We start from the raw sequence: 24,902 nt of genomic DNA, 5'->3' as shown, positions 1-24,902 counted from the left end.
TTAATTATGTGTTCTTAATGCTTGAGTTAATATTCCGGGTATTAATTCATGATTTGATGTGCTTATGCAGAGGAGGAATAGACCCTGCCTAAGAGTAGATTTGGCATAATTAAGCGGATTTGATCGAACGCCTAGAAATAGGGTTACAAGATTTTACCGGATTAGGGTGAAATCCATAGATCGAATTAATACAACCCTAGAGTGTTAATTAGAGAAAAGTCACGGTTATTCAATCTAGGGATTAGACGTTATTAGTTTTGAATAGGGATAATAACTTAACTTAGGGATCTCTACGGAACAAGTCGAGTGAATAAATCGTCTGGTTCAGAGTCAGATAACAAGTGAAATCTAGGTGGATTCCTCCTTGGGTGTCGTCTTTATCAATTGTTTTTCTTCAAATCTTTTTCCAAATTTTCTTTTTGCTTTATTTAAATTAGTTAATTAGTTTAAATAATTAGTTTAATAAACAAACCCTTTTATTTCTAGGTTAGATAATAAAAAAGATAGTTATTACTAGTACTTTTGGTTCCCTTGGGTACGATATCCCGATCTTGCCATTACTATACTATTGTTCGATAGGTGCGCTTGCCTTTTCGTCGTGATAATAGTTAGTCTAGGCTTGATCGTCATTATAAATATTTATTACTTGTTACAAATCATGTGATCAAATATCACGAAGCCATAGCTTATGAACTTTACGCACATACCTGTATCAACTCGTAACACAACTCTAGGGTTGATGGTCACTAATATTTTAGTGTTCCTAATATTTTAGTCCCCTACAACGGTGCCAAAAAAACTTGATGGTCACTAAACTAACTATCAATACGACTAAGGCAAGCGTACTTATCGAACAATAGTATAGCTATGGTGAGTAGGGAAAATCGTATCCACGGGGACTAAAAGTACTAGTAACTACCGGTTTTCTATTATTTAGCTGACAAATTGGAGTGATTGTGTTTGAATCTAAAATTTGAATCTAAAATTACTAAACTAATTTAACTAAGAATGCAACAGAGAATGAAATGGAGAAATAATCGAAGATAACCAATGAGATAGACAATACCCAGGAAAGAATCCACCTAGACTTCACCTATTATTATGAATCTGAATTAAATGATTTATTCACTTGTTCCTTGATTCGTAGAAATCCCTAAATTATGTTAATATCTCTTTCGAGAGTAAAAACAACTGGCTCTAGGTTGATTAATTGAAATCTCTCTCTAATTAAAACCCCTATTATCGCTTTAACTCGATCTATGGATTCCCCTATTAGATTTAACTCTAATCCTATAGGTTTATGTCGTCCTATTTCTAGGATTGCATGCAACTCCACTCAATTATGCTAGATTTACTCTTAAACAAGGATTTTTTCTCCACTAAAATATGCATATTAAACATTAATTAATATCCCCAAAATATTAAATTAAGAAATAAGAATACATAATTGAGAACAAGGATCAAGTATTTATCATGTAAACATAAGTTTCATCCTCCTTAGGTATCTAGGAAATTAGTTCATAATCTTGAATGAGAGCATCTCAAAGTTAGAATAACCACAAGACATAAAGAAACTCAATAAAACTTCGAAAGAAATTAAAAGGAGATCTTCGATCTTGAGGAAGATCCACTTCTGAGTTGATTCTAATGGTGTTCTTCGAGTGTTTTCTTTGATATTCTCTGGTTGCCCCTTTATGTCTTCTTTTAATGGGTATTTATAGAATTTAGAATGCTCAGAAAGCCTAAAAATTGGGCATTTCATCGTATTTGGGAACCAGGTGCAAAATTAACACGGGCTAACAGATGGGCGTATGTCCAGCCCATGTGCCACGCGGGTGTGTGCCCCAGCCCATGTGAAAATACCCAGACCTTATGGCTTCTGAAAATAGCTATATTTGTCTGATTTTGGCTCATTTTTCGCTCCTTTCACTCCTAAATGCCCTCCTAAGCATAAAAACATGAACTTAAAGGATTAGGAGCATTAACTAATTTGCATAATTAATCATCCAAAAATGCATTAAGAATGGGATTAAAATATGTTACTTTTATAGCTTATCAGTCACATTCATTTCTTCAGTTTTTCCCTAAAAGAAAAATTTTAGAGAATCAAAATTGTTTGATTGACTCTTGTAAGTGAATGAATGTGAATATTATAAAATTTCCAAAGCATGTCATGTATACTTGAGATAAGCATGCCATATAGTTTAGGAAATGCATATATTGATCAACATGATTGAAACTGAAAGTTAAAATCCTAGCATGTTTTTTAAATATTGAGTGGGAGAAGGTCCTTAAACAAGACCTACGGCCTCCATAAATGGTCTCTTGTGATAACATGAAATGGACCTACCTCAAGGTAGACTTTGTCATGTGGATTTCACTAAGAAGACTTCCTAAAAGTAAGCAGAATTTTAATTTGATCATATGATAGTTTGACTGGACCCTGTGATAGGTATTATCATGTAATACATTAAGAAATTCTATCTTTAAAAGAAGACAACTAGTCAAAGCTTGATACTCGGTGAGATTGTATCATGATGAATCATTTGTGGTGCATGATACAATAGGTGTTGAGTTGATAATTATATACTCAAGATCTTCTAGTTAAGTAACTCACTACGGAGCTCTACTTAAGTTAGAATGATGGGCAAACGTTACACGATTATTAGTACGTGTAATGCCCAAAGGAATTAGGTTCATGTACTAATTGGATGGAAATCCATGTTCTTACTAGTTGATCATGATCACCCCATGGTAGCTTGATTCAATAGGCGATAGAATTATCATTGCAATGATTTACAAATCTTTTAAAGGCTTAATGTAAGACACATGCATCATCTTAATGCATACCGTAATATTGCAATACATTTTCAAACATTTTCTTAATGCTAAGATATTAATATATGAAAGTTTTTTTTAAGTCCAAAAATGACACCAACTCCCTTATTGAACATACTTACTGAAAACAAACTGAATAGAAATAATTGTAAGGAATGGAAAAGAAACCTAATAACTGTCCTGAGCTGCGAGAAACTTAAAATAGTTCTTGATAATAAATGCCTACCGATCACTCAAGCTGAGGCTAGAAAATGCTGAGAAGAGTTTGATGAGATAGCTCATTGTTATATGCTGGCAAGCATGACCAGTACTTTATATAAGCAACTTGAGAGCTGTAGGACTGCTAAAATGATTCTAGATAAGCTAGAAGACATGTTTGGAGGACAAGCTGTCTTAGATCAACAGTCTACCATAACTAGCTTGATGAATGCCCAATAAAAACCCGGCACTCCGGTCAAAGACCATATGATCACTCTTTTGGGCTACTTTGCCGAGACTACAGACAATGAGGCCAATCTGGACCAGAACACTCAAATTGAGATGATGCTCAAAATCTTGTCCAAGGATTTTGCTGGTTTTCGAGTTGCATATAACCTTGGCAACAAAAACTTGACACTTACACATCTCCTGAAAGAGTTACAATCCTATGAATTGAGGTTGAACGGCGGCCAGTTGGTCTGAAGAGTAGAAACAAATATAGCCATCACTCATCAGAAAGGAAGGGAAAGCGCGCTAAGAAAGGCAAGGCTAAGGTCTCTGGGCCACCGCAAGTGGACAGGAAGAGAACTAGAAAGCCTAAAGACTTATCTAAGTCTAAATGTTTCTCTTGCAGTAAGAAATGACATTTTAAGGCAAACTGTAAAGAGTGAAAGAAATACTTAGCTACCAAAGGCAAATGTATGGAACTCTTGATGATAGATGCTTGTTTAATAGAAGATTTAATAGACCATTAGGTCATTGATTCGGGAGCCACTAATCATGTTTGTGTTTCTCTATAGGGGTTTGAGAAGATGAAAGATCTTAGAGATAAGAGCTTATCGTTGTGGAGCGGGAAAGAGACAAGTGCGCCAGCTGAAGTAGTGGGAGTTGTACATCTTTATTTTGATAAATTTAGGAAGAGTATTTTAAAAGATGTTTTCTATGTACTAAGTTTCAAAAGAAAATTAATTTCTATTGCATGTTTATATAAAGATGACTTGATCATGACTTTTTATAATCTAATTGAAAAATATAGAAATTACAATCTTATCTGTAATGAATGAATATCAAATAATCTCTATTTTATCAAACCAAAGATGTACACATTGCTTGAGACTGAAATATTGAATAAAAGGCTTAAAACATCACACTCTAATGAGGCATACTTTTGGCATTTGTGACTTGGTCATATTAACCGAGAAAGAATCACTAGACTTGTGAAAGATGACATCTTAAGTTCACTTAAAGAAGTTGATCTTCCATAGTGTGAATCTTGCTTAGAAGGTAATATGACTAAGCAATCTTTTAATGCAAAAGGAATAAGGGCCGAAAAACCCTAGAACTTGACCACACTGATTTTTGTGGCCTCATGAGTATTAGTGCAAGAGGTAGTTATCAGTATTATGTAACCTTTGTTGATTATTATTCCAAATAAGGGTATGTATACATGATGCACCACAAAAGTGAAGCCTTTGATAAATTCAAAGAGTTTTGTGCGAAAGTGGAGAAACAGCTAGGTTTACCCATAAAGACAATTTGGTCTGATCGAGGTGGGGAATATATATTTGATGATTTCTTAGGATACCTCATAGAGAATAAGATTCTATCCCAGTTAACCACACTAGACACTCCACAACAGAATGGTGCGATAGAGAGAAGAAATCAAATGTTGTTAGACATGGTACATTCGATGTTAAGTTATTTGAAGCTGCCAATCTTGTTTTAGGGATACACTATGCAAACAACTTGCTATATTCTAAATGATGTGCCAACTAAGGAAGCATCGAAAACTCCATACGAATTGTTGCGTAGAAGGAAGCTGAATCTTAATCATTTTATGGTTTGGGGATGCCTAACCCATGTATTGGATAAAGATACGAGTAAGTTAGACTCACGAATAAAATTGTGCATGTTTGTAAGAGATATAAAGGGAACAAAGGATGATTTGTTTTATAACCCGAAAAAGTAAACTATTATAGTCTCGACTTATGCTACTTTCCTTGAAAAAAGTTACATGAATGACTTCAAACCTCGGAGTAAAGAGGTACATGAGGAGGTTTCAAGAAATATACAAAACCCTATAGAAACAATTCCAGAACCAACTCTTAATAGTAGACCTGCTAACAATGAACATCACGAGGAACTTCATCGCAGTGGGAGGGTCCCTCTTAAGCTTGAGTTCTTTTAATCTAGCAGAAGTTTTTTTAACACTCAGTCTGTCGAATAGGAAGATGATGATCCACTCATATATGACAAAGTGATGCAGAGTGTTGATTCCAAGATCTGGGAAATAGTTATGAAAGCTGAGATGGAATCCATATATTCCAACTCAGTGTGGGAACTTGTAGACTTACTAGAAGGGCTAAAACACATAAGGTGTATGTGGATCTACAAGAGGAAAAGAAATGTAAATGGAAAAGAGAAAGCTTATAAGGCCATACTTGTAGCAAAATGTTATAGTTAGAAAGAAAATATCAATTATGAAGAAACCTTATTTCCGGTTTCTATGCTCAAGTCAATTCGTATATTAATATCCATTGCGACGACTCTCGATTACAAGATCTGGCAAATGGATGTCGAGACAATATTTTTAAACAACTATCCTGAAGAGAGCATCTACATGATGCAAACCACTAGATATATAGCTAAATGAAAGAAGCATAAATTTTGCAAATTGCTTAGGTCCATATATTGACTTAAGGAAGCAACCCACTCATGGAATCAAAGATTTGATCAGACGATCAAGACTTTTGGATTTGAGAAAAATGTAGATGAAACTTGTGTTTACAAATGTTTAGGGATGGAAAGGTGGTATTTCTTGTTCTATATGTCGATGAAATTCTACTAATTGGAAATGATGTAGGGACATTCATCAGTTAAACTATGGTTAACCAAACAATTTAGCATGAACGAATTGGGAGAAGTCAATTTTGTTCTAGGTATTCGAATCTTAAGGGATAGGAAGAACAAAGTGATAGCACTATCTCAAGATTCATACATACACAAGATATTGGAGGGTTATGCAATGACCGACTCGAAGAAGGGAAATCAACCTGTCGTATTAGGATTTCATATCTCTTTAGAGGACTGTCCTAAGACAGTGGAAAAAAGAGAAAACATGAAGAAAGGTTTCTTGTGCTTCTGTAGTAGGAAGTCTCATGTATGTTATACTAAACACATGCCTTGATATTTGTTGTGCAGTGGGATTGGTAGGTCAATATCAGACGAATCCAAGTCTAAGACATTGGCAAGCAGTTAAGCATATGCTCAAGTATTTATGGAGAACAAGGGATTATATGCTTGTGCATTCCGGATGAGAATTTACTCTTATTGGATATACTAATCTAATTTCCAAACTTGTCAAGATTCAAGGAAATCGACATTAGACTGTGCTTTTATCCTAAACGATGGGTCTGTAGTGTGAATAAGTTTCAAACCAGGTTACATTGCTAACTTCACAATAGAGGGCCGAATATAAGGTGCAAAAAGGCTATGACACTGTAACAATGTGGATATAGCTAAACTTAAAAGAAGCAATATAAAGACATAACATATTAAAGGAGACGATAGTTTTTGATGGAATAATGGATGTAGTAAAAAAAAAAACATCTAAGGACATAGCTTAGGGTTTGTTTTACCAAGACTTTACTCGCTAGAGAGTTATTTAGGAAACATGTGGAGAGGTATGAGAAACTGTTGGATTTGGTTCTCTAAGTGTAATATTTTTGTTAATATACACTTGTAATTTTTTTGACCAGATTAGTTAATAAAACAAATTTATTGATTACATCAATATACATCGTATAATTTTCCTCACATGGTTTTTCCATGCAAAACACTCATAGGTTTTCTAAATGTTTAACTAGTACTAAGCGGTATTATGTGGTTGGATTATAGTATAAAAAGACAACTTGTATTAGTAGACAAACCTAAATAGGTCCTTAATCTAATCAGAAATGAGCAAATCGATTGAAAGAATAATATATTGTCTATCAAGTCCAATTAGGGAGATGCCTTGTCTTAGGCATTGGAGCAGATGACTCCTAGAAGATAGAGACATAGATGTGACTGACTGGACTAACAATACATCAGAAAAGACCCAAGCAGAATAGATCCTGAATCTATTTATGGATTTATTCACTTATGACATTCATAGTGTGACATACCTAAATCCTGAGTGGATGGCAGACTATGCATGCGTGACTCGTACACTTTGATGTAACAAAAACCTAAGTTTAAATAGATATGGAATCAAAAGCTGGTGTGTTGGGTGTATGATTTCTGTAGTATGTAGTGTCATTCAGAACAATGGAATTCATAACCCAAAACATGGATAAATGATATCCTTTCATCCCAAAAGGAAAACCTTTTCTAGTTTTGTGTTTTGATTCAATTGGTTCAAGCCCACACTCGAAGCAGCTCATGGTATGAGAGTAGCAGAGAAGATCATTTGGTTGAAAACAAAAATACATCAAGGATTCGCTTATGCAAAAAACACAAGTACAAATTCAGTTAAGGTTTCTTGCTATAAATAACACATACCGAGTCTATTTTCAAAATTTTAATTTTTTGCTATGCAAGAAAACTGTTTTCAAAATTTGATTTTTTCCAACACTTCTTTCATCTTTTAACGGATCTTCAGAGGAAAAAAAATCGAAGTTATAAAAGAAAAATATATTATTCAATTGCTGCCTAGTTATGGCGTATATATCAAAATCAAAGAAAATCATGATCAACAATTCAAGAGGGTTCTACATACACTTTCAAAAGAAGGGACAATTCTCTTTAAGATAAACAATATAAACAAAATAGTTAATTGCAAAGGTTAATTACAAACATATGCATATGCCATCTACCACATAGCCATGCATGATACAAAAATAAATAGGTGGCTCACTCACAACCAAACTTTGGCGTAGTCCCCTTCGACAGATCCTTCTTCTACTACCAAAATTCCTAAAAATGAAAAATAAAGGAGTAAATTCATTTGAACTTTGTCAGTTCCAAAATAGACACAATTAGATTTACAAGAGCTCCGATAATCAACAAGCAATAATACTCATAAGAAAAAAACTACAGCTTTCTCGTGAGACTCTGTTATAAAGACATAATACACTAATTGACATTTAAAGTTCCTTGGAAGCAACACTATGCCAATTTATCATTGTAACACCCCATACCCGTAACCCACGCTGGAGTAGAATACGAGGCATTACCTAACTCGATCTCATGCACACAAACGTTCCCCAAGTCACCAAGACTTGGGCCAATTTAGAACTTTTTCAATTTCTACATTAAACTTCTTATTATGGGCCTACGAACCCCAAATTGCCCATTGAAATCTATTCGGGATCAACCTGGGTCTTTAAACCATTTATACAAAATTTGACTTTGAAACAGGGCACATGCCCGTGTAGAAGGGAAAGACGCCCGTGGGGCCATTTCAACAAGGTCGTGTTTATGGCCCGTGTGGCTCACACGGCCTAAGCAATACAGGGACTGTAACGCCCCCATGCCCGAGACCATCGCCGGAGTCGAGCTTGAGGGGTTACCGAACAATATTTATCAAATTAAGAACTTCAAATCATTTGTTTCTACATTCACAGCTTTCTAACTACCCGTGTCACAGTTACAAGAAAAATCATATCTTGAGTTACGAAACTTGAAATCTAGATCCATAAATTTTCCCTAAATCTAGACTCATATATATATTTACTAATTTTTTTCTAGAATTTTTGGTTGGGCCAATTATTACAGTTTTTTAGTTAAAGTCTCCCCTGTTTCAGGGTTTGACTGATCTGACCTCTGTGTATTACGAATCAGATATCTCTCTATAAAAAATTTAAATGACTACGAGGTTTATTTTTCTTAAAACTAGACTCAATAAGGAATGTGTAAATATAAAGAACAACTTCTAATTATGTTTTTAAAATTTATTATGAATTTTTAATATCAGAACAGGGGATCCAGAAATCACTCTGGCCCTATTTCACAAAATTTTAAATATCTCATAAAATATAATTTATGTGCCTATTTTGTTCAATCCACATGAAAATAGACTCATTAAGCTTCAATTTCATAACTTACTCATAATTTAGTTCCATTTATACTATTTTAGTGATTTTTCAAATTCATGTCATTGCTACAAGAATATTCTGCTTTTAAGGCAAGTTTCATCTTTCCATGAATTTTTATGAACTAGATAACCTATTAAACTTCCATAATATCAAACATGATCTAAATTAGCCATCACCATGACTTATCAATATCAAACATTTTCTCAACCAAACATGGCCATATCATAAAATTATTTACACAAAATAAGTATATTGCTATACATGCCATACTTAAGTTTTACAAGCCATTTACCCAGATGAAAGTCCTTTGGATAGTGTGATCGAACCTTCGACCCGTCCCGATTCCCGAGCTGGCTTGTTCAAAACTACAGTAAATAAAGAGGAGGGAGTAAGCATAAATGCTTAGTAAGTTCATATGTAAATAACAAGTAACATAACAATACAAATATACCAAACAACTTTAGCATGGTATCACCAAAACATATATCACATTTCTAAACATCATTCATCATCTTACCACCTTATCGTTGTTGTATCTATTTTCAACCCGAGGGTTAAGAACATACCTGTCCAAAGTGTCCATTTCACAACACTTACCAAAACGTCACTTGCATCTTAAGTGTTCTTCCATTTCACTAGAAATTTCACCCGTTGAACACATCGGAATACAACTCGGATACATGGATAATTTGCACATAAGTGCCACATATGTAATCAAGAAATCATGTAACCCGCCCTAAGTGAACTCGGACTCAAGTCAACGAGCTCAGCGTCAGATCCATAAGTGAACTCGGACTCAACTCAACGAGTTCGGATGCCTAGTTACATCTCACGAACTCGGACTCAACTCAACGAGTTCGGACATTCGCATCCATAGGTGAACTCGGACTCAACTCAACGAGTTCGGATGCTCAACCATCCTAGTGACATGTCACTTGTATCCTAATCTATTCCTAAGGTTCAAACAGGCTTTTTCCCTCGATCTCACATTTGCTGTCTTCCATGGAATATCGGAACCGATACTCGATAGCAATTTATATTTATCAAGTAGTAAACATAATTTGCATATTACTCAACATTAACCACAAAGCATAATATGTCACGATTAAAAATCAGCATATCATATAATTGACATTAATAACTTAAAAATAACATTTATGCTACATTATTTACACATGAACTTACCTTGGTACCAAAATATAAAGATTTTGCAATTTAGTCCACAATCTTTTCTTTTCCTCGATCGCGACTTGAATCTCGTTTTTCTTCATCTATAATACCAAATTAATCTTATTTAATACATACATTCATCAAAACAGCATTTAATACAAACTTTGGAAAAATTACACTTTTGCCCCTAAACTTTTGCATAATTACACTTTTGCCCCTAGGCTCTGAATTAAACTTTTTCCTTATTCTTATGTTTTATAACATGCTGATCATTTTTCCTTCTATGGCAACATCAAATTCTCTCTCTAACATATACTTGTGACTATTAGGTATTTTTGTCGATTAAGCCCTTTTTACTCGCTTTCACTCAAAACCGAGTAGCACAAGTTGTCTAACATAATTTAAAACCTCATATTCTATCATAAAACATCAAAATACACAAATTTCACCTATGGGTATTTTTCCAAATATAAACCCTAGGTTGAATTATTGCTAACATAAGCTTAATCGAGCTATCGGATTCCAAAACGTAAAGAACATTAAAACGGGCTTGGAATCACTTACTATGGAGCTTGGAAGCTTGAAACAAACCCTAGCTATGGAGAACCCTTGAAATTTCAGCCTAATGAAGAAGATGGACAAAATTGGCTTTTAATTTTGTTTTAATTCATTTTAATAACTAAATGACCAAAATACCCTTCCTACTAAACTTTCCAAAAATTCCTTCCATGTCCTAATTTTGTCCATGAACTTAAAATTGGTCAAATTGCTATTTAAGACCTCCTCATTAATATTCCAAAATAATTTCATACTAAAAACTTCTAGAATGCAAGTTTTGCAACTTATTCGATTTAGTCCCTACTTTCAAGTTAAGCACTTTAGGCATAGAATTTCATCACGAAATTTTCACACAATCATGCAATCATATCATAATCATCAAAATAATTATAAAATTATTATTTCTATCTCGGATTTGTGGTCACGAAACCACTATTCCGATTAAGCCCTAATTCAGGATATTATAGGGACACGCCCATGTCCTCCACCAATGTGGAATAAATTCTAAATGCACACCTACAGGGGTTTTTACACGGCCTGGCACACGCCCATGTCCCTAGCCCATGTCCTTCACACGACCATAACACGCTCGTGTACAAAAACATGGACATTCTGTTTTTGACGTCAGCATCCCCAAAATGTCATACGGCCAAGGCACACACTCGTGTGCTAGGTCATGTCCTTCACACGGCTGAGACACACAGCCATGTCTCTCCCCGTGTGTTTACTATCATGCATACTGACTTGAAAGTTTTATGTGCAGGGGACACACGGCCAGACCACACTCCCATGAAGTAGATCGTGTGTCACACACGGCCTAGGGACACACCCGTGTGTCTACCTGTGTGGACAATACAAGGCTATTTACCAAGCCTCTTAGCCACCCTTATTTACACAACCTGCACAATGGTAACTAAAACCAATATAAGGCTATCTCATGCAACCAAATCAGCCACAATAAACAACATTCCATTTGTGCATTTTACTCATCCATGAAAATAACATCTTTGCATATATATCAAAATGAATATTAGCTATCATTCAAGGCTTAGTACAAAATGAGGGATTTATACTAAGCTAACAAATTTGGCCAAATTAAGAATAACACAAAACATAAGTCTAGTTCTCTATACATGCCACATTCAAAAATATAAATCAAACTATATCGAATACTTCAATTGATAGTGTGATCGATATCTCTAACTTCCGTTGGTCCTTGAGCTAGATAACCGATACTATAAGAAAATGAAAAAGGAGAGGGAGTAAGCTTAAAGCTTAGTAAGTTGCACATAAATAAATATACAACACAACTTTACCATTCATCAACAAGCTCATAACTTACAAGTGGGCATAAGTAAAACTTACTCATCAATATCCAATACACATCATATAGTACATATTGGGTTCACATTTTATACATACCAAATAGGTACCTGTATCACTCACAACACAGTTATACTTTCCTCATTAACTAGAAATCATAACTTTCACCGTTGAACCATTTGGAACACTATCTGATATTCCATAAGCCTCAAACATGGGGTAAGGTGCCGATGCCATGTCCCAAAAATAGTCTTACACAAGTTCTAGCATATATGTGCCGATGCCATGTCCTAGACATGGTCTTACACTGACAAATCTCATAGTCGATGCATGTCCCAGACATGTCTTACACTAGCAGTTGCCTCAATGCCGATGCCATGTCCCAAATATGGCCTTACACTAGCTCTCATAATGTGTCTGATGCATGTCCCAGACATATCTTACACTAGCTCACACAAGTGACTCCAAACGTCATGGCATGAATATCCAATTTATTTCCTAAGGTTCGTTCGGGACTTCCACTATCTCTATTCTCATCACATTTTCTCACTTCCACAATCAAGCAATTTATGCTATAATGATTTCAATACAATTCAAACACACATATTATCAATGTAATTGTATTATTTACATACAACTTACATCGAATTACAAAATATGGCGACTAGTCGATTTGCTTGGCTTTCCCTCGGTCTAGATTTGGATTCGGTATTTATTGATCTATAATAGAAAAATGCAATTATTTAGACACTAAATAAAATTAGTCAATCGAAATTTCACTTCTTCGGTGAAATGATAATTTTTCCCCTAGACTTTAACAAAATGACCATTTACCCCTAGGTTTGAAAATTGATTTTTAGCGAATTTCTTTGCTTCTTAAGCGTAGCCGAACCATTTTTACTCTTATAGCAACTCCAAATTCCCACAATTTCACACACTTATCATCTATTTTACAACTTATGAAAAACAGTCCTTTTAGGTGTTTTCACGCTAACACCTTTCACAAAAGTTGTTTATAAGACACCCAAGACTCATTTTCTTCCATAAAAACTCAGTAAAAATTAAAAATCCTTTCATGGAAAAACCCTAAACTCTTAATCATTTTTCAAAATAGTACCCTCATTTGAAAGCTTATGCTTCAAGGGTCTCAAAAATGCAAAAATCATCAATAAAGGGTATGGAAATCATTTACTTTTAGAGATGATAATTTACTGAAAATTTCAAGCTTCAAACTCTTCTCTTGGCTGATTTTTTTGGTTGAGAAGAAAGAATAGGTGAAAAAGTTGAAGGCTAGGCACTTAGGGTATTATTTTATCACATAATATGTCATCACTTAGCTAACATTTTGACCATTTAGTCTTCTTTGTCTCATGGCCGGCCAAGCTCTTTTAAAAGGGTGAAATTACCCTTTAAAGAGCGCAAAATTTTATTCTCTAGCTATTTGACACCTTTAGCTATCAAATTAGGACTTTTATACTTTATGCAATTTAGTTCTTTTACGCAATTGGACTCACAAACGTTAAAATTACTTCACCAAATTTTTCATGCACTATTAAAAACATGCTATAATATCTAAATAATAATAAAATAATTTCTCTTACTTCAGACTTGTGGTCCTGAGACTACTATTCTAACTAGGCCCAAAATCGGGTTGTTACAATCACAACACATACAATACTTAGGAGGACACATTTCGCTGAATTATACACATCTTAGACAAAACTTCATGGTTAATGACCCATCCTTGTGCCAACCTTAAACCAATATATTAGAAATTAGAATCACATATTAGCCATATTTATTTACATTTCATATCCTTATTAAGTTAAACATGTGTTCTCCCACAAGGTCAAATTGTGATCTGCCAGTCCGGTTTGCAATATAGCTTCCCTATCAGAGGCATCACATATAAGTTGCCTTTCAACAATTTTCACGTACCATAAATTTTTTATTACTGGGCTTGTACAACAAGAAGGGTGTTTTTACAATGGCCAAACTCACACAAACATCCAAGCACAACACATAGATACATTCACAGTAAGAGAAACTTACCGCACATAACCCACATATCATGGAAGTTTCATAACTTAAAGGAAGTAAGAAAAACTCACCAGCAACTTTAGAACAAAATCTACTCAATTGGTCATTTGCCTTGATTGCTCGGACCTTCACTAGCTTCTTGAGCTAAATGAGAAACAATTATAATCATCAGACCATTTATCTAAGTTAATCATGCATGCCTAATTTAAAAACATAAATTCTTTTGACAGCAACTTAAGGGCCTTCCAAAAATTACCAATAAACTGGTACTTAACAAGGGTGTTTTGGCTAGCTACTAGAAACCTTAAATTCTTTAATGAAAATACTTAAAAAATTTCCAAATACATAGAAAAGAATGTAAAGATAAACAAAAGTGAAACATGTTGGCTATTGACACCATTATATAGCATAGACAATGAGGACAAGGCTCAGTGGGAGGGTCAGGACATCCCACTATAGCCTCATAAAACTCGAGAATACGCTTGACTAGACATCTACAAAACTTAATACTACCAATAATCAGTTTAGTGAGTATAAAAATGTTGCTTGTACTTTAAAACAAGCCAACTAAATAAGTCATTTAGCTACGTAAACATATCAAACTGTCATCTATAGTACTCTAGTTAAATTCCAACTAGGTCTCAACTAAATTTTAATGATACCTATCGAGTTATCATTTTGATACTAAAATAAAAAAAACAGGTCTATAAATCTATAAACTAATAGGTCCTCCCCAAGTATTTGGGGTTGGCGGATTGTCAAACAAACAAGTCTGCCAAACCCTAGAGTTCGCCAAATGGTAAATTCCAGGAAGGCATTCTACAAATGGGTGTACTATTGAGTCTACATAATATGTCACCTAGACTTATAATGGATAGTTCACTACTCTCACCCTATTCTACCTCAAGCTATTCAACTATACGTCAAACAGTATATCAATACGATCTACGTTGGACGGGTTGTTACATTGAAGCCTTGGTGGTCCAGTGAAACACTCTAGTAAAACTAGAGTTACCAGGGAAATTAATGTAAATCCTAAGGGATAAAGATGTATAGAGTTTAAATTTTTTTGGGATCTTATCTTGTAGATAGGCGCTAATATCAGCCGTTGGTGTAATACAATTTGTATTGTTGGATTTAGGGAGCTCGACTATAAATAGAGGCCTCTCCTTTCATTTGTAATCATCCCAATGATAGTTAAAGAATATATTTAAGGGAATTTATTCAAAAACTTAGTGTGCATTACTTTCTTGTGGCTTTTTAAATTCTCTTATCTCTCTTTTGTTTCGAGTTTGCTTATGCTATGTTTTTCGATGACTTAGCAAATTTTCAAGAGGATTCTCATATTTCGTGAGTTAGGCTGAATGAGGTAGATTTGAAGTGAAGAAATATCCTAAGGCTGCGTAGTTTGCTAAACTTAAGTTTTAGCCCCATGATCATTGGTATTAGAGCCAGTATTCGAAGGCACTGCCTGAGATGTCAAAAAGAGTAGACGAGCAAGTTGAGCCTATGGAAACATATGGGAAAGGAAATAAAGCTAGTCGATTGAGGGATATGTTGTCAGCTTTAGATGGCACAATGGCCAAACTTGAGAGCTTTATGAGTGATGTGAAGGAGACCTTCGAGGGAGTTGATTTGTGTACCATAGAGTTTAAAACAAGGTAAGATCAACTCAAGGACCAAATGGCAGAGGTCCTTAGTGATAATATAGGTACGATGCAAGGGGTTTTTAATATTGATGTAGCTGAACTATTTGGAAGAACAACGCTCTCGAGGCTATGGTGGTGGCCTTGAAGGAACGAACTGAGGAGCTCGAAGGGGAGTTCAATATTCGCAAAGCTACTTTGGGAAATGGCGTGTTGGCTATGACACCCAAGCTTAAAGTAGATGTCTCGAAGTCGAAAGAGTTCAATAGGACGAGGTACCCAAAGGATGTGGATAACTTCTTGTGGAGAATAGAGATATACTTCCATGCCAAAGGTATTATGGATGAAGCTACTAAGGTAAATACCACTCCCATGTATTTTACTGATGTCTCTTTATTGTGGTGGCATCGTAGGTCCACATAAGAGTGACAAGGTGGTATTAATATTGGAACTAAAAAGGAGTTTCATAGTGAATTGAAGGGGTATTTTACGCAGAGTATGTCGAGGATAAGGCTCGGGCTAAGTTGTGTTAGCTTATGCAACAATGCATAGATAATGAGTATGTGAGGGAGTTTAGTGAGCTAATGCTCCAAATTTCTGATTTGGTTGAGAATGAGGCATTTTTCTCCTTCAAGTATAGGTTGAAGCCTTGGGTGAAACAAGATTTGCAATGCCAAGGAATCAATGAACTTTCAAAAAAATGACCATAGCGGAGTCTATAATCGAGCTTGTTATGAGGAAATACAGGTTTGAGTCTTTTGAGCCTAAGGAGAATGTCAATGGTGGGGGAGATGAAAAAGGACAGGTTAAAAATAACAACGAAAATAGTGGTAATAGGAGACCACATAATGGGAAGTGGGGGCCTGAGAACAAACCAAAGTGGAAGCCTAACAACAAACTAGAGAGACTGTCTGAAGCAATCCATCTTTCTGCCATCAAAGTGGATGATGAGTCAAAAAAAGAACCACTGAAACTTGGGTGGTGTCAAAGCTAAGAAGGCCAAGAGAATGAGAAGAAGCCATTGAAGTTCTTTTTATGTTGTGGTTCACATCATATGCAGGACTATCAAGAGAAATCCAATATATTCATGAATAGTAAAGGAAATGAAGTGGATCCAGGGAGTGAGGCTTGAAAGCTTGGGTCAATGATACTTAACTTTATGAAAGTGAAGAGAGGTCCAAGGTAAAAAAGGGTTGATGTTTTTGGACACATCGCAAGCTAAAGAAAGAGTGCTCTTATTGATACGGGGGCATCAGACTTTTTCATATAAGAGAAATTCGTAGGTAAACTTGGTCTCTTAGTTAGAAAATTGACCAAGAACATCATGATGATAAATTCCAAATAGGTCCTAAATGTGGGGGTAACAGAAAGAGTTGATCTATAGATATGATCAATGGAAAAGTAGTGAAGACTTTGAGGTAATTCACTTAGATGGTTATGACTTCGTGCTTGGCTTGAATTTTCTTGACAAGATTAATGCTCTGTTGATTCTTTTTACCAATAGCATATGTATCCTAGGTACTCGTCAAAGACAATGCGTGTTGTCGATGAGTCGTGATGAGAAGGGTGGAACCAAGGTATTGTAGGCAATCCAGCTAGCCAAGGATGTTTCAAGTGGTGGAAATATTGACTCGGTAGATTGAAGTGCTAAGAAGACCCCCATGGAAATTCTAGAGGTACAGCAAACTAATGAGAACCCTTTTGAGTTATCAGTGGGGCTATTGCTTATGATAGAGGTGGGTTGTTCATCAGACTTTGGAGAAAAGGTAGTGCACGAACTTAGATGTGAATTTAGTCAAAAGCAGTGAAAGAAAACACAAAAATAGACTTTGGAAAAAATTTGAATTCACACCTATGTTTTTGAATAGACAGATCCTTTTCATCCTTAATTTCCAACTAAACAATCTTCTGTTCTATTCTTGTACCACAAACTGCTTTGAGTGTGCGATCGAATGATTCAAATCAAAACACAAAACTAGAAATATTTTTCTTTTCTTTAGTGTGAAAATGAAAAATCTCTTCTCAAATAGAAACAGACAAAATTTGTTATTACGGAAATATATTCGATACGAAAATATATTTGATACTTGAGAATAAATTCTCTCTATTTTCGGGTAGAGTGACAGTATCTTAAAAGTTGTGTTTATAGCCCTACTGGTACCATTTATTTATAAGGAGAGGGTGTAGAACCCTTTTTGAATTGTATAATTTTATTTCAACTAGAAAAACAAACTCCTAGTCTAACTAGAAGTATAGGTGGTAGCAACCCCAGCTAATATTACTAGGGCTTGTCGTCCACCCCTTTTAACATGAGGTGCTTTTCACCCTCTCTCATATCGGGTCTAATTACAATTACTTACCGAGCTTTTGACCCAATACTTTATAGTTCAATCCAACCCAAAATTTGTTTTTCTATTTTCAAAAATAAACTTCTTAATATATTTCTAATTAAATAATCTTCTCAACAAAATTCTAATTTTGTTAAAATCATAACAATTTTACGGTAAAAAAATCCATTAGAAAATATATTTAATTTTTCCATACTCAATTATTCACTGTGAATGGGCATTGTGCACCATGTAGGATCCCAAAAAAGGGAGGTGAGTCAGATTTGACTACTTAAATTCCAAACCTTTCCTCGATAGATCCAATCCTAGACATGTACATATCCATTACCACACTTCTTACTTTTCAAGAATTTGAATAAATAATGTGCAAGTTTGCTCAATTTCATTAATGATTTCTACTTAATGTTTATTATATGAGAAATAAAAATAACTTTCAAAAAGATAATAAAATTTAAAGTACCCTAAAAGAAACGAAAAGTAAAGACCCCCATTTTTTTTATTTGCAGACCTTTCATTATCGAACTAAGGTTTTGCTTCATTGTTTTTGAACTTTCTTAATTTGTCTTGTTCCTTCCTCGAGAGTGGAGTCCATGACTCAAATATAAAGTCTAGAAATTCAGGTACAAAAACAAATGGGTTATGAAATATTTTCTTTAATGTATCTATGATAGAACCATCCTGTATTTTTGTATATCTCCAATAAGCTTGTTCCTGCCAATGTATGTGTTACAGCATGTCCATTATAGTTGATTGTTCACTTCGGGGAATGGTGTTACACGAAGGGATTTTAGGCATCAGAGTTACCATCTCTGGATCAGGAATCAATTCAATATGTTCTGTCACGTCGAGAATTTTAGTTGGCTCCACTAGTTCTTGGTTCCATTGGTTCTGCAATATCTGGGCCTTGAAGTTTGTAACACCTGTAACCTGAATCCGAACGCCGAATTAAGGCTAAGAGGTATTACTGAACTAAACATTTAATTATCTCATTCGCAGTGTCAATAAACATAAACAGAGATCGAGCTGAAATACATACTGATATTTAAGTTATACGCCATTTTCGTATGGCCAAAATATTTACAATTTCAAAACATAGTTATCATCAGCCTAACCTATACATGCCATATCGAGTCTAAAATATAACTATACCAAAAAGATCGATAGTGTGATGAACTGCTGACGATCCCCGAGTCGGTGGCCAAAATCAACAATCTATAAAACAGAGAAATAAAGAACAGAGTAGGCTTTCAAAGCTTAGTAAGTTTTAAGCATCACAAACAATTAAAGGCTTATCGAAAATCGAAACATTCATTCACACTTAAGTATCATTCTTTAGTACTAATAATTCACAAAAATCATTGACTGAATGTACATGAGTACATAAAGAAATTTTAACATATGATTCATATACAAATATACCATGACCGATTAAATCATTCTCATATTCACAAATATAACTATCAATCATATTTATATATATATATTCTTCTTTGATGCTAATGATTCACTTCGAAATCAATTCACCGATGAGTAAGTAATACGTACCTGAATATTTTAAATGTATAGTACTTACTTGATGATGGTTTACTGCGAACATTCAATATCGTAATCTTACTTAACTTATCGGCATTAAGCCCGTTAGGTCTTAGGACTTGAAACCAATTACCAAGACAAGCTCAAGGGAATTTAAACCCAGTATAATACCAAATAAGCTTATGGACTTTAGCCCGGACATATTTCCAAAGACGTAGCTCATGGACCTTAAGTCCGGATATAATTCCAACACATAGCTCATGGACCCTAAGTTCGGATATAATTCCAGCACATAGCTCGGACCCTAAGTCCGGATATACATCACTGAATGTCATGCATACTTATTCGCAAGAAAATTCAATTCACATAACATCTCACAATCATAGTTCATTTATTCCATTCGAATTATAGCATAACATGGGCACCATTCATATAACTTTTGGCTCAATAACATACATAAGAATATATGTCCATTTACTTTCCAAGCTTAACTTCTAATGTCTATTCGGCTTTAAGCCTTAAACATAAATTATTTGCCACTCAACTATATTCAAATAGAATCAATAGATTGCAGTACAGTTATCATACACATATCAAGACATTATCAATTACGTACTAAATGTGACTATTCAAAACTTACCTCCGATATACTTGAACGGTTGCAGAAAGGCTACTCAATTACTTTTTCTTTTCCCCTATCCAACTTTGACCCTATTTGCTCTTGAGCTTGATTTAAGCCTATGGTAACCGAATGAAGTTTTCTCCCCTTTCCTCTCTTACATTTCGGCCCAGAAGAACAAAGGTGAAGCTTTGTTTTCATCACCCATTTTCTTTTTATTAATTTATTGCTAAATTAAAATTATAAAGCCATTATAATTAAATAATACATATATTCTATATAACATATCATCATTGCCGGCCACTACCTAAATAAAATGAATATTTGACATGCAAGTCCATCCTCTTTGTCACATGCATTATTAGGCCACTTAAGATTAACCTATCACATTTCAGAATTTTCTCACATAAGTCCTATTTAATAATTTCACATACAATTGACCAAATTAAAACATGAAACTTTCACACGTGCATGTACACATACAGTAAGTATAGATTATAACGGTTAATTATTTTTATGACTCGGTTTTGTGGTCCTGAAACCACTTTCCGACTAGGGCCAAATTAGGGTTGTCACAAAGTTCCCCTTTTTTAGTATCATCAATCGTTCAAGTTACTTTTGTAAAATAATATCACCTAGTACCCTAACAATTTCTCAGTCAGTGATCATGCCTTGATTGTACCTGGTTTTTTTTTTTTACATTTGAATAGATGTAAGTTTGCAAACACAGTATTGTTATCATATAAGGAAAATAAACTAAACTAGAACGTCTAACAACACAATCTCAAATTTCTTTCAGGATAATTTTCCCCATGTTAATAGTCTTTGTTAACATGATTGAATATAACAAAGCCATCCGTTCCACTGAAATTAGTTATGCAAATTAGTGAATTTTATGCTTCTAATCCTTTAAATTCATGTTTCTATACTTAAGAGAGCATTTGGGAGCGAAAGGAGTGAAAAACAAGCCAAAATTAGAAAAAAAGAGTTATTTTCAGGATCCACATAGCCTAGGCATTTCCTTACGGGTTGGCCACACACCCGTGTGAGCCACACGGGCTGGACACATGCCCATGTGCCAACCCTTATTGATATCACACCTTGCTACCAAAATATGCTGAAAAACCATATTTTTAGGCTTTCTGAGCATTCTAAAGTCTATAAATACCAATTAGAAGAAGACTTAAGGGCAATTAAAGAGGATCAAAAAAACACTCGAAGAACGCCATCGGAATAAACTCGGAAGCAGATCTCCCTCAAGATCGAAGATCTCCATTTATTTTCTTTTGAGGTTTTATTGAGTTTCTTTATGTCGTGTGGTTATCCTAACTTTGAGATGTTTCTATTCAGGATTATGAACTAAATTCCCTAGATACCTAGGGAGGATGAAACCTATGATGAATTTTATTATTTAATTTATGTTTTTACATGATAAATACTAGATTCTTGTTCTCAATTATGTATATTTATTTCATGTTTTAATATTTTTGGGATATTAATTCATGTTTAATGTGCTTATTTCAGTGGAGCAAAAGTTCCTATTTAAGAGTAGATCTAGCATAATTGAGTGGAGTTGCACGCAATCCTAGAAATAGGATGACATAAATCTACCGGATTAGAGTCAAATCTAATAGGAGAATCCATAGATTGAGTTAATGCAAAGATAGGGATTTTAATTAGAAAGAGATTTCAATTAATCAACCTAGAGTCAGTTGTTCTTACTCTCGAAAGAGATATTAACATAATTTAGGGATTTCTACGTATCAAGTAACAAGTGAATAAATCGTTTAATTCAGATTCATAATAATAGGTGGAGTCTAGGTGGACTCTTTCCTAAGTATTGACTATCTCTTTGGTTAATATTCGATTATTTCTTTGATTCATTCTTTGTTATGTTCTTGATTAAATTAGTTTAGTAAATTTAGATTAAAAAACATCATCCTAAATTGTTGGCTAAATAACAGAAAAATGGTAATTACTAGTACTTTTAGTCATTGTGGATACGATATTACCTACTCACCATAGCTATACTATTGTTCGATAGGTGCGTTTGCCTTTGTCATATTTATAGTTAGTTTAGTGACAATTTCCCAAATATAATAAAAAATATTTTAGTATAATTTACTTGTATACAACCAAATAGGTAAGAAAATTCAATTTTAATGAAAATTTTTTGGATAAAAAATTCTTACTACCTTTGTTAATAACCGATGAAGACACAAGGTGGAAACTATAAGATGCGAAAAAAATGTGGCGTTGGTCTAGAGGTGTAGGCTGACGTTGGCTTGGGTGGTAGTTTTGAGGGGTGCAATGCTGGCCTTAGAAGGTGGTGAAGGTGTGGTGGCTGAAAGTTAAGGGTTCCGGTGGTAAACCGTAGTGGAATACGACAACTTCAGGTAGGGAAGAAAGGTGCAAGATGTTGCGACTTTCGGGTTTAAGTAGCAATCGACTGGTGGTTGTTGCTAGGAGTGGTTGATAGTTTTGGTTATGTAAAACGTTATACTCGGCCAGGTCGTCGAGCCTGAATACAAAGACGCTATACCACTGTCACGTATCATTTATTTAGCAAACAATTTCACAAGTAACCAATCGTCTTCTTTATTTAATTGTACGTATGAATTATAGTCGTTCAACCACTTTTTATCGTTAAAACATGCCATACATACAGTAAGGGTATTAAAAATATCAATCAAACTTGTAAATGGGCCAAATTGCAAAATTTTCAAAACTGTTACATAGGTATCGATACTGTCTCAAGGGTATCAATATTTTCCTTAGGTGGTATCGATACCACTTGGAGAATCGAGAGCAAACTTGTATTCTATTTCTTGCAAAATTTCAAAACATCAAAAATTATTTGTACCTTTCCGTACATGTACCTAACCTTTAAACTACACAAATTTAACATATGCAGGCAATAAATCCATTTAACCTAATCCCTAAACATCATGCTTCATTCACCTAGTAAAATAAGCATGAATATGTTAGAAATAGCAGCCCAAATATAGTGTTCAAGTCCACATGCTTCCTAAAATAAACAACAAGAAAATAGCCCAAAAATGACTTAACAAAACCGATATAAAGTCTACCACATTGCCTTAAAGTCCCATATAATAAATAAACCAATTACACCTACTATAGCAGCTAAAAGAATGGCTTGGATCACTTCCTCGAGGCCACACTGCTCACATCGAAAATGCAACTACTTTGCAAAGGTTACAATGGAATGGGTGAGCTTAACAAGCTCATTGAATGCTCAGAACAACCTCAACGCAAACAAGTCATTATGCAACCACTAACAGCATACATCATATTCATAACATCTCTAATTCTATATCATATTTCACAAGTTTAACCATTTTTCAAGCATATCTTTGCTTACTGTTCAAAGAATTATTCAAGCACATATATATTATAACACATATTAGATATATTTAATGATAGTTTGGCTTTTGGGATCATGAAACATGAAGTGACTCTATCACCACTTATCAAATACACAGATCACCAATATACCACATAGACTCGTAGAGTCAACATATCCCATAAGTGAAACATATATCTAACACTCTCCAACACACCAAACACACATATCCCATTGAAAGAGCTGGGCTCACATTCCCTTATCTCTCTAAAAACTATCCCCGGCCTCAATGCCCCAAATATCACAACACAAAGGTAAGTACTCACAATCCTATGGCATGCCTACTATATCCAATGGTCTCAAGGTTCACAAGGCCAAAATATCCACACTATCAACATATATTTACATACCGGTTTTTGTGCATGTTCACTACATATACATATCATCAACACATTATAACCATTGTCACATATTATGAAAATGTACCCACTTATTTATTGTCTCATGGAATGAATTACGTACTCATATATTCACTTTCATAAAAGTCATCACCAACTTACGACACATATCATAGTATCTCATACATGCTCATATTTTCACAATTGCGCAACACACATTTATCACATTATAATATAGGTGTGAGAACACTTACACTCAGAATTTAGAGTAGGGGTTTAGGCTACCTCTAAATTCCTAATTATACAATGAATCATCAACGAGTAGCTATTCCAAAACACTCACCAAAAATACGCTTTTCCGGAAAGCTGAAAGCTCAGACAAGCTTTTCTTTGCCTTTGTCTGTACTCGTTAAAGGTCCTATTGACTTCGACACTTCAACAAGCCAAACCACACAAATATTCAATCAACAATCAGTCAATAACTCACCCAAAATAGTCGAAAACATAACCCTAAGCTACATTCTCTTCTAATCGAAACATTTAGCATGATAAACTTAGAATTTGAATAACTTGGTCTACACTTAATCCTTTTGAACGAAAAGAGTTTCATTCATCTACATATTCATCTACGAATAATTCCCAACCTTTAAACTACACAAAACTACATTCAAGGTATCAGAATTTTTTGACAAGTTTTGGCCATTACAACGAGAATTCATTAAAACTTGAGAAATCCTTAATGAAACTTAAAAGTAATTTGAGAAACCTTCTAATCAAGTTAAAACAAGCT

Source organism: Gossypium arboreum, chromosome 11, assembly GCF_025698485.1.
Source record: "Gossypium arboreum isolate Shixiya-1 chromosome 11, ASM2569848v2, whole genome shotgun sequence".
In the NCBI taxonomy this organism is placed as follows: domain Eukaryota; kingdom Viridiplantae; phylum Streptophyta; class Magnoliopsida; order Malvales; family Malvaceae; genus Gossypium; species Gossypium arboreum.
The sequence above is the reverse complement of the archived record's forward strand: the minus strand, read 5'-3'. Positions refer to the sequence as shown.